Below are 12186 nucleotides of genomic sequence, written 5' to 3' on the forward strand. Positions count from 1 at the left end.
TGACTATTCTTTTTCTCCCTCAGATTTCTCCTCTTATTCTTCCCGTTTCTCCAAAATGTCATCAGTTCCTAAATTTCCATCCCTGGTCCTCTAAGATACAACATCTCCCTGCATGCTTCCCAGCCTCCAGGGGTCCTCACAGCATTAAATCACACTTTTACTTTACTACACACCATATTATACAAAATTATGTCTTTCCCTTCCTGTAGGATGGGCTGGTTATTGACAACAGGATCAAAAACTTAATCATCTTTCTCCCTCAAGATCTAACAATCTTTTGAACACAGTCACCGCTATAAGTACTGAGCAGGTAAGCATTTAAAATACTTTTAGCAGGCTGTTAATATTAAGACAGAGTCTTGACAATTTCCTTTCACTGTCAAATTAGGTCTGATTTATAATAAAGTATAAGAGGCACTATGGCAATATTTCCATTTTACATAAGTCTTCCAAATTAATGAATGTATCTAATTTTTAATTAGCATGTAAAAAAAATAGTTAGCACTTATATAGCACTTTCTACTAGCCCTGTTCTAAGAAACACACGTGAATTAACTCACTGTATCCTCCTAACAACCCTACATGATATGTACTAATTTTTATATTTCCTATTTGACAAATGAGGTAACTAAGGCAGAGAAGGGTCAAAAAATTTATTCAAGGTCATGTAGCTAGACAAAGCCAGGATTTGAATCATGTAGGATTGGTCCCAGTCTATGCTTGAAACCCACAGCCTTACCTAAGTAGCCATTATTATAAAAATCTAATTTTGCATGAACATTTTGAACTCACATTTAGAGCTTTTTATGGAGGCCTGTTATCTCCAAGTAATGGTTTTTCTGCATTAGAGAAAACATATCTGTATTTACATCAGCATTCTGTTTACAGCATACATACACAATGTGCTAATACATATTTCATAATGTCTATATTACATTAAATATTATAATATTTTAAATTACCCTGTCTACCTATAAATACTAAAAGGTGTTAACAGCTTAATATAAAATCTTCCTAACAATCCTGAGAAATGTAAATTTCCACATAGATTTTTAAATACTTTTTAAATCAAAGAATTTTCATAAACATGGAACCTAAATCAAATTAGTGCTACTTACAGAGCACAACCACAACAACATCGTAATCTTGTTGAAAAATCGCTATTTTTAACATCTTAGGCTTTTCAAGACTATAGTTATCCTTAATTTCTTACCACTAGAAAATAATCACAACTATTACAAGGTCAGCTTACTTCTCAGATGTTGTTAGAATTAAGGCTTTTAGGTTAATAAACCTATGTACAGTGATGAAGAAATCAATCAACAAGTACATGAAAAAATGCTCACCATCTCTAGCAGTCAGAGAAATGCAAATCAAAACCACCCTAAGATACCATCTCTCTCCAGTAAGATTGGCAGCCATTAGGAAGTCAAACATCAAGTGCTGGCGAGGATGTGGGGAAAAGGGTACACTTGTACATTGCTGGTGGGACTGCAAATTGGTGAGGCCAATTTGGAAAGCAGTATGGAGATTTCTTGGAAAGCTGGGAATGGAACCACCATTTGACCCAGCTATTCCCCTTCTCAGTCTATTCCCTAAAGACCTAAAAAGAGCACACTACAGGGACACTGCTACATCGATGTTCATAGCAGCACAATTCACAATAGCAAGACTGTGGAACCAACTTAGATGCCCTTCAATAGATGAATGGATTAAAAAATGTGGCATTTATACACAATGGAGTATTATTCTGCATTAAAAAATGACAAAATCATAGAATTTGCAGGGAAATGGATGGCATTAGAGCAGATTATGCTAAGTGAAGCTAGCCAATTCCTAAAAAACAAATGCCAAATGTCTTCTTTGATATAAGGAGAGTAACTAAGAACAGAGTAGGGACGAAGAGCATGAGAAGAAGAAGATTAACATTAAACAGGGATGAGAGGTGGGAGGGAAAGGGAGAGAGAAGGGAAATTGCATGGAAAGGGAAGGAGACCCTCAGGGTTTTACAAAATTACATACAAGAGGAAGTGAGGGGAAAGGGGAAAAAAAAACAAGGGGGAGAAATGAATTACAGTAGATGGGGTAGAGAGAGAAGAGGGGAGGGGAGGGGAGAGGAAGGGGGATAGTAGAGGATAGGAAAGGCAGCAGAATACAACAGACACTAGTATGGCAATAGGTAAATCAATGGATGTGTAACCGATGTGATTCTGCAATCTGTATACGGGGTAAAAATGGGAGTTCATAACCCACTTGAATCAAAGTGTGAAATATGATATATCAAGAACTATGTAATGTTTTGAAAAACCAACAATAAAAATTTTTTAAAAAATGCACCAACTGTGTTCCAAAGGGCGAATACTTCCAGTATCCTTTCTCTTTGAATTTTTGCCTGTTGAGGATTATTTATGGCAATACCACATTCTTCTATTAACACAGAGTGAGTCTTAAAGTTGCAGAGAAATTCTATTGGTTACAAGTACTCAACATATTTGATCAGCACAAATGATCCTCAAGAAACCAAAAAAAAAAAAAAAAAACCTATCTTGGTTTGAACAGATAATTTGTTTATGTGTTTTAAAATGCAAAGGGGAGTGAAGGATGGTCAGTTAAAAAGAAAAAAAGTGTCCCTCCCATTCCCACCCCACCCTTCTAGAGTCAACCACTGTTACCAGTTTCTTGGGTAATCTTCTAGAGACAGTGTTCACAGTTACATGCATAAACACATCACATATTCATATTTAACACAAATGGCCATCTACTACTCTGTACCTTGATTTATTACCTTACAAATCTTTCCATATCAGCAAATATAGAGTGGTCTCATTCTTTTTAACAGCAATCTAGTTTTGTTTCTGTTCCTAATTAATTTGGCCAATTGTTCTTTTAAGTTTTTTGCTATTGGACAATTCTATAATAAGTGTCTTTGTCAAACTCAGTCTACAAAGTATAAATACACCTGTAGACAAATTTTTTAGAGTTTCTGGAGTGAGAAGGTAGGTAAATTTTTAATTTTGGTAGATTTGCGAAATTGCTATCCATACATACTTTACCATTTTGTTCATCTACCAACCATGTATGAGCCCACTGGTTTCCCCAAAGCCTTGCCACCATAAGATATTAGCAAATGTCATGACTTTTGCCAAACCAATAGGCTAAATAGTGTAAAATGGCATTTCTCCCAACATCACTTATTTGTAATTCCTTTACTGTGAACTGTTTCTGCATGTCGTTTGTCCCTGTACTAATCGGTCATTTTTTTTTCTTCTTGATACATAGGAGGTCTTTGGATATTAAGAATATTGTAAGTAGTATCTTTCTAGTATACTAAAGTTTATCTTCTGCTTGTTATACATGTAAGTTTTTCTCAAATGGAGTTTAACTAATCAATCTCTTATCTTGCAACTTTTGTATTCTTCTAGATGTTTTGATGTTTAAAGACTTTTTTTATATAATGGTAGAGACAGATACCTTCCCTAACATCTAATCTCCTCAAGACCTCAGACTCACCCTGTTATTTCCTCTGTTGGCACTTCTTGAAATGAGACTAGAAGACAGACAGGGATATAGTATCCACCCCTTCTCTGCTGACCTTCCTGCTTCCTTACTAGTTCACATGGATTTTCTCTGTTCTCCCTGGATTCTGAGAGTTACATGTGAACCCTCTATTTGCTTTGCCTATGTTAGAATTCATACTCCCTTTATAGTTCTGGTTTCAATTTGAAGTTTATTAGGATCGAAAAGAATTTCATTAATGTCTTTTCATAATCAACATGCCATTCAAACTGTGCTACTTTGTGCTACTTTTTCTATTCTAGGGAAATTATATGGCAAAAAAAACTGTTCAGATGTGTTGCCTGATGGAGTGAGAATATGCAAAAGCTTGTCTAGCTGCTAGAGATAAACAAAAAGCAAAAATATCATAATTTTAAAATAAAATCAGACTTTCAACTTCAGCTCCAGAAATGGCATGTAACAAAATTTATTTATTTTAATATGCTCTTTTAGATACTTCATTTGGCAAACTTTAGTAGCTGATAAATTTGTTACATGTGGTAACATTGTATTATGTATAAGAAAAATCAAGGAAACCTCCTCATATTTGTAATAAGGATCCTGAGGATATGTAGCTTAGTAAAGGAATGCTTACCTAGAATGTGACAAGCCCTGAGTTCAATCCCCAGCACAACAAAAATAAATAAGTAAATAAAACTTAGGCTCTAGTTTAGAACATGAGAAAGAAAACTACAGCTTGAAATTGAGGCCAGGTTTATTTTAGGTTTGACTTTTTAAAAAAAGATTCTAAAAATAGACTACTGTTGTTCTCCCATCTATTTCTATACTCTTTTCAAAAAGGTAGATAGGTCTGTCTCAAGTGCTATACTGAAAATTGCCTCAGTAAGATTCAAGATTAAAAAACAAAAAGTTAATGTTCTATTCCTGACCCAATTCCCCCTACACTTTTATTTTTTTTCTTTTATTAGCATATGGAAAAGAGATAGAGAAAGCATCTAGCACAAGGTCATTTTTCTCTATTCTTTCCTGTTAAATGACAAAACAGCAAGTATTAAAATTTTATTGTTGCTTTGGCTCACTTCTAATTCATTTACTCTTAGTTCTTTAATTTAGGGAAGAGCTTTATTTTCTGTGACCTATGAAAGAACTAAACTATTTGACACACTCTTTTCAAACCAGATCTACACAAAGGGCTAGGTTTCACTGGACAAGTCTCTGGGCTTCTGTTTTCTCACTTGTAAAAATGGGAGATGTTGGAATAGAGGATTTTTAAAACTGTTTTTAGCCTTAACATCTTGTGAGTCAAATATAAAGGTTATTCAAGCATCAGGCCAGTTAGCAAATAAGAGTATTTCTAGTGTCTGGTTATTTTCTCTCTCTCTCTCTCTCTCTCTCTCTCTCTCTCTCTCTCTGTGTGTGTGTGTGTGTGTGTGTGTGTGTGTGTGTGTATCAATCATACTGTGGACTGAACCCACAGAACTCTACCACTGAGCTACATTCCCAGTGCTTTATAATATTTATTTTAAGACAGGTTGCTCAGACTGCCTTAGAACTTGGAATCCTTCTGCCTCAGCCTCTTGAGTCAATGGGATTACAGGAGTGCACCTCTATGCCCAGCCTCTTCATATATTTTATAAAATGACATGCAGTTTTGCTTGAACAGAGATAATCCATCATTTCTAAAGGAGAAGATAATTTTTATATTAATTATGAATTTTTTGCACTCAGTATCATATACTGGTGAAATTTATTCAAATGACAGTCTTCCAGTATTTTATTTAAATATTATTTATTTAAACTTATTTTGGCTTATTTAAATTTACTTATTTATACTTACTTTAATAGTTAAATTTCATACTTAATGTTTTCTCTAGCCCATTCATCCCTTAAATAGTACTGGATATTAAGCTACTTGTGTTTGGCTCCTCTCCTAGCTCTGCCTTTGGTCAGCTTCCTATAGATTTTTCTGAGACACTGGCCCTGTGAAATGGGATTTTCTTCATACAGTGTAGTTTTTACTTTCAAGTAATGGACCAAACCATTGTCAGAAGAAATCACTGGAATTTTCTACTCCCTATAATTCACTGCCTCCTTAACATAACCCTTATAATTTACAGATTTTTAACATTTATAAGTAATTTTAATACCATGACTACACTCATACACAAAGGTAATGAACACAAACTCACAATAGACAGCTAATCTAACCCGACAAGAACTTAACTTCATCTTGAGACTATCATGGCTCAAAATATTCAATTCCTTAATAGTACCTAAGTTGGGTCTTTTAATAATTATCTCCATTTTCTACTTTTTCCTTTAAAAATCAATTTAACATTAAATCCTATTCCATTCCTAACAACTCTGAATTAGCCCATCCAATTGTCCCTTCCCTAACCTTTGTCTGGTTACTCTTGGATAATATATAAATGCCTTTATGACAAGAGGGCTTACCAAAAGCTTAAAGCCTTCTCTGCTTTAAGAAAAAACAATAAACTAGAATTACATTTAAAGTAACTATTCTTTGCAAGGGCTGACTTTTTTCCTACAGCATTCAAAACTCAAGAAGGTCTAAACATAAATTTAGATAAAGTTTAGGAAACAAAAGAAAATAACAGATACTTCCAAAACCCCACTCAGAGCCACCCCACATACATGGCTACATATTCAATAATGACTGGTTTGGGTGGATCCTGTTTCAGCTGGATGCTCCAGAGCAGATGTGTTTGTGATCAGCAATTAATACAGTGTCCGGCACACACCTGATGCTCAACAAACACTGGCTGGATGAATAAGACAGGCACTAGATGCGCCCATGTCATTTTGACACCAACAGACCTTAGTTACCTCTCTGAAAGTGATCAGCCTGGGTTCAGTAATTGAAAAAAAAAATAGAAAAAAAAATGCCTCCAAGTTCATGAAAAGTCAGAACCATGCCAGAATGGCAGACAACCAAGTTCAGTAACTGGGATATACTTCATGCTATCCCTAAATTTAGTTATTCCTAAAATTAACTTATTTCATTGTTTTAACCAAAGCTATTAAGTCCATTCTGAATTTCAACTCATTAAACATAGCCATTTTGGGAATGTAAGGAATAGTACCTTAGGGAGGGATGTGGATATCAGCTCCCCAAAACAGAAGCTATCAATAATTTTGCTCTTAGGGATTTTGATAACTTCTGACTTAATGGTAAATGACACATTTTTTTCCCCTTAAGAGATCATCATTCCTAAGAGATCAAAATTCTTTTTTTTTTTTTTTAAATCACAGATGCAGCCACATTTCCATTTAACCTCTGTTGAGTGGGACTACTGGCAAGATGTTTTCCAAATTACTATGCTGGGAAAAGGCTATGGATTTTGTTGGAGACAATGATAGTCATCAATTATTATAACAGTTGATGCAAAATCAGTAAAGAAAATAGAGTTAGAGATCATGAAAAGATGTCAAGAAACATAAGCAAAATCAGAAAGAATTTTAGACTATAAGAAAATGCTGAAAACCTATCACAATATTTATGAAATAATTAACTACCTGAAATAATATTCAGTCAAAATGACATTTTATATTATTCCAGAATACCCTAAGGCGGGAGGGGGAGCCTTTATCCTTATCCTTACAGGAAAGCATAAGCAACTCTTTATTATAATAAACAGAATTTAAAGGTCTTTTTCAAGGGGGTGTATGTGAGAGAATATAAATGCATGTGCTGTTATCTTGCAACATGTGATCGGCAACAGTAGGAAAGCAAACATCACCCCTAAGGGTTCTAGTCCCTCCTTCATCCTGCTACCTGTGCCCATGTCAGGTGGCTACCTACTATCTTCATTTTAGATATGCAGAAACTAAGGATCAGAGGTTCCTGCCCCCAAAATCTCACACCACAGGTAACCAACTTGATTCAATTATTCTGACTTGATCTCAGCACTCAACTCCTGAACTCCACGCCTCGCTGTCAATGCTGAGACATCTTCGTGCCTTAACCAAGATATTAATTACCTCATTTATGTCAGTAAATAATAGCACAAAAGGATTTTATATCATCTTACCTCTCAGACTGCTCCACACACTCATACATCAGCAGAGGGTCATATTCTCTGATGTGAGAGTCCTAACCGCTCACCAGAACACCAAGTCCGTGTGTTCCAGTGAGAGCTTGCTTATCTATTAATTCCATACTTGTTGTATCTTAACCATAGTTAAAACTCCACTGCAGCTTCCCTATTTCATTTTTTTTTCTTTCCATATTTTTTATTGGTGCATTATAGTTGTAAATAATGATGGGATTGTTGTTACATGTTTGTACATGCACACAAATATACCAATGTAATTTGGCCAATACCACTACATTCAAACATTTTTAACTCCTTCCTCTTCTTTTAAAAAATATTTTTAGTCATAGATGGACACAATACCTTTATTTTATGTATTTATTTTTATACAGCGCTGTGGATCAAACCCAGTGCCTCAAACATGCTAGGCAAGCACTGTACCACCAAGTTACAACCCCAGCCCTCTTTTCTTGTCTTTTTACCTAGTATCATAAGACTAGAATTCTTCCCCCTGTGTTTTTGAATCCATTCTTCCTTTTCTTTTTCTCCAAACTCAAGAACATTTATTCCTATCTGCAGCGCTGAGGAGGGGTCCTTCCTTGACTGCCCCTATCACCATCCTTCATCTTTCAGCCCCCTAGACTTATTTTATAAGTACCACAGAGTGGTTCACTGTTGGAAAATTTCTCATGGCTTCCTCCACTTCTGCTCATATCATTTCCTCAGTTTAAGAAAAACTTCCCCTTCTTGGCATGGCCACTTCCTACTCATCCTCCTCTTGGCATGTATTTAAACAGGGACAGCTTCCTCATCTTTCAGCTGACATCTTGTGGGTCTTCTGCTACAGAAGCCTATTGTCTTGTGACAAAACTGTAGTGCTTATTTTCTTTTTTTCTTAAAACTTTAAAATCATCATTACTGATCCATGCATAATCCTCTTTTTCTTTTTTAAATGTAACAATCACCTATGAACTTTTGACCAAACCCAAGTACTAAATCATTACCAATAACTTACATCCATCTATGTGTTCTCCCCTGTGTTATCTCTAACAAAAGACAGCTGCCATCCTAAGTTTTATGTTCATCAATCTCTTGCTTTAACAACAACAAAAAAAAGACTGTGTGTTTCAACATATACATGTATAAACAGCTGTTTGTATTTGTTTATTAGTTTTTTTTTCCTTCACTTGTAATAAATTAGTACAACTATTCTGGAACATAATTTGACAATACCTAATAAGCTGAATATTAATGCAACTATACAAACCAACAATTCTATTCCTATTTTTACCTAAGATAAATGTCACACATATGCCCCAGGAAACATGAATGATCAGAGCAACACTGTGCTTTATAAAAAATGAAAAACAAACAAATGAATAGCCACTGGTAGGAGAATAGAAAAACACTGTGCTGCAGGACACGTAATGGAATGTTGTAGGACAATGAAAAGTCAATGAACATACAGCATGAATGAATGAATCTTCGTGATACAGTGATGAATGAATGGATAGTATAAAACCCTTTACAGAGGTTTTTAAAATGAAAATTATTACTTAGCCCTTGCAGGAAAAAAAAAAATCCCTCTTTTGAGAATTTATTATCTTTTCAACCAGACTATAAACGCTTGAGTGCAAAGACATCCCTTTATTCTTACTTGTGTCTCCCACAGTGCCTAGACCAGTCTCTTGAACACAGTGGATACTCAATAACTAATTATCCACTGAATGATCATTGAACGGTAGCTAACCAAGACATTTTAATAAAATTTAAATCTTCTTCTTAATCTACTAGCTATTAGTTGTCACATGAAACTTTTGCCCTCTTACAATTTTACTTAATTCTCTATCTGCAGTACTACTACAAACCTCCAACCACAAACATTTCTTCTTAGAAGGACTTTATCCTTCTTGTTGGAGTAAAGTTAACGTAAGGGTAAATCAACCTAAGGATAAGAAAACATATATTACATGATCCTGCAAAGTCCTACAAAACTACATCATACTAGAGCCACGAGACATAGGAGAAATCCTTATCACATCAAACCAAGTTATCCCCAAAGGTAATAACCCATCTACTGAATGTGTAATTATATTATCAACATCACAACTGAAAGTACAAGCAAACCGGGATTTTTTTTTTTTTTTTAAGGCTTCCTAAAAGCCAGGATTTAAAATTTCAAAATATTTTGTATTTATTCTGAGGAAAAAATATTTAGGGAAAATACATTAAGTCTAGCTGTAAAGTATAATAGGAATGACATTCCACCAATCAAGACCTTTTTTTACAACCCAATGAGGGTTGTGCATATTCTCCTAGGTGATTATAGCTGAGTTACACTGCAGCTTCCCTTCGACCTTGGGAACCCTGCTCACTCCCAGAGTTACTGCGAGGTCTTCCCTTTCACTTATTATTAGTCTTTGTATCTGCAATGCTGTAACATTAGAGAGGAATATCAACGTTGTGAAGTTGCAGTACCCAAAACTGTAGAAATGCTTCCAAAAAAGTAAAGTGAGGGGATGTGGAAGAAGGACAAAATAAAAACAAAAACTAACAAAAGGAAAACAAAGTTTAATTATAGTGTAAGATGGGAAATTTCTTATTTTTCCTTTGAAAACTACATTCATTAATCAGCTCTGTGATACATAACTTCATTAACATGCAATTTTCTAATTTAAGAAAAAATGTTTAAGAAAGATTATTTTGCTACTTTGGGAAAATATCACCATTGACTATAATATACAATTTTATAAATCTAGCCCAGAGATTTTAAAATGAAAATTCTTAGGAAAGGCCATGTAGGAGTTTTTGTCCGGAAGAGAGAAATAATCCGGTAACCCAGTAGGTTCACTTAGTTTTGTGTCGTTTGCTTCACATCCATTATGTAATGCTTTCCCCAAGCTTTAGCTCTCCAGTTTAAGCAACCCTTCGGGGATATTACAGAATTGCCACAAAATCAGTATCTGGTCATAACTTTTCAAAAACAGCTTAAAAGCTAGCTTGCGCCGTGTCTATATACAGTAGAGGCTTAAAAAAAAAAAAAAAAATCTGCTGGTGTCATTAGTTCTTCCCGGCTTCCTCCCCAGGTTTCCCATCCCCTCCTCCCCCAGCATCTCCGGCGACACGATCTCGTATCGGGCAGCTCCCGGCTCGTTGCAGGGGAAGCACGTCTTGACTGCAATGCAAACCCTGTCCCGATCTGAACCAGGGAAGGCAGATTCGTCCCTAGCCACGAGCGTGGACGAAGGCTGCAGAGAGGGATGCAGGGGCGCCAGCAGGGGGTGGGCAGGGGTGCCCCGCGAGGGCAGACCGCAGTGCACGCGCACAACAAAACCCAATGCACAACTTCCCCAGCAGCTCCTCTTGGCTCCCCGGATTCCCTGAAAGGTGCGGCGTAGGCGTTAGCTCGCGCGGACGCGGACGCTCTCACCCGCGCGGGTTCGGTTCTCCGCTGACAATTACATCAGTCCTTCTCCCGGCTTCAGCTTCAATCCCCGGCCAACCTGGGGGTGGGGGGACTGGGGCGCTGGGTTGCGCGGGGGAATGCGGGCGCGAGTGCCAGCCGGCCGGAATTCCCCCGGCAACCAGGGGAGGGAGGGCGGCGAGTCGGCACCGTGACACAGACGCCCCCTCCCACCCTTGCCGCGCTAATGACTGACACTACCACCCCCAGTTCCAGGTCACCCAAGCAATCTCGATGGGGAGCCTCCAGGAGTCCGCGATGCTTTAGGGGCCCAAAGCTACGTCTGATCACCCGTGCGTCTCTTGGGGTCCTCGGCCCGCCGGACGCGCACAATGCCCCGGGCCGCGTTGCGGGCACTGTGGTGTCCGCCCCAAGCATCCCCTCTACAGCTAGGACACCTACCTGGGGGGCAGGCAGCAGTGCGGCGGATGCTGCGGCGATCACCGCGGGAGGCAGGAGACGGGAGACGAGAGACGGCCCCGGCAAACAGCAGGCGCGCGAGCTGGCGGAGGAGCAGAGGCACGGGCGCCGCCTGTGCGCGGGGCCGCGGTCCCCAGCACCGGCAGCGGTGGCGGCGGCGGTGCTGCGCCTCCAGTGGTCCGGCGCGCCGCAGCCCCTCCTCTCCCACGGGCGGGGCGCGCTGGCGGGGCGGCGCTCCGGGCTCCCCGCCCCTGGCTCCAGCTAGCCGGCCGGAGTGGAGTGGAGCCACTGGCGGCGGGCGGGCGCTCCCGCTGCGCACCCGCCCGCTGAGCGCCCCTCCCTGCGCCTCCGTGAAGCCGGGCGCACTGCGTTCGGTTTGCTCGAGGTCCGACGCCTGGGCTCACCCCGGGCCTGGCCGCCGTTGGAAGCCCTGGGGTCTGGAGATCACCCACCATTGGACACCCTAACCCGGCCGTGGAGGTGGGCTGACGGAGCCTGAAACAAATGGCCTCGAATGACTCCAGCGCTCAGGCCTTGGAGCCCAGCCACCACGAGCTCCGTGGGAGAGCAAATTCAGAAGGGAGCAGCTGCTTGGCGGCCTCCCCTAAGCGCTATCAGGCCGCTGTCCCTTGGCGCCCTTAAGAGATCGTCATTCATTAGTCCTATACTGTGTGCCCCTTCCCTGTCCCCGTCACTCGGGAGCAAGAACTTCCTAGACCCAGAGAAATACTT

The 12186-nt window shown here is 39.1% G+C and overlaps 1 protein-coding gene across 9 annotated transcripts in view; it reads right to left on the reverse strand.

The window, feature by feature from the left end:
- Positions 1–11608, reverse strand: part of Osbpl6 (oxysterol binding protein like 6) — a 187688-nt gene extending 176080 nt beyond the window's left edge. For all 9 annotated transcript variants that reach the window (XM_076866735.2, XM_076866732.2, XM_076866731.2 and 6 more), the window contains exon 1: positions 11437–11608. The gene's annotated coding sequence lies outside the window, so the exon portion shown is untranslated. The remainder of the gene's footprint in view (positions 1–11436) is intronic.
- Between the last annotated feature and the right edge of the window lie 578 nt (positions 11609–12186).

Source organism: Callospermophilus lateralis, chromosome 9, assembly GCF_048772815.1.
Source record: "Callospermophilus lateralis isolate mCalLat2 chromosome 9, mCalLat2.hap1, whole genome shotgun sequence".
Taxonomy (NCBI): Eukaryota; Metazoa; Chordata; class Mammalia; order Rodentia; family Sciuridae; genus Callospermophilus; species Callospermophilus lateralis.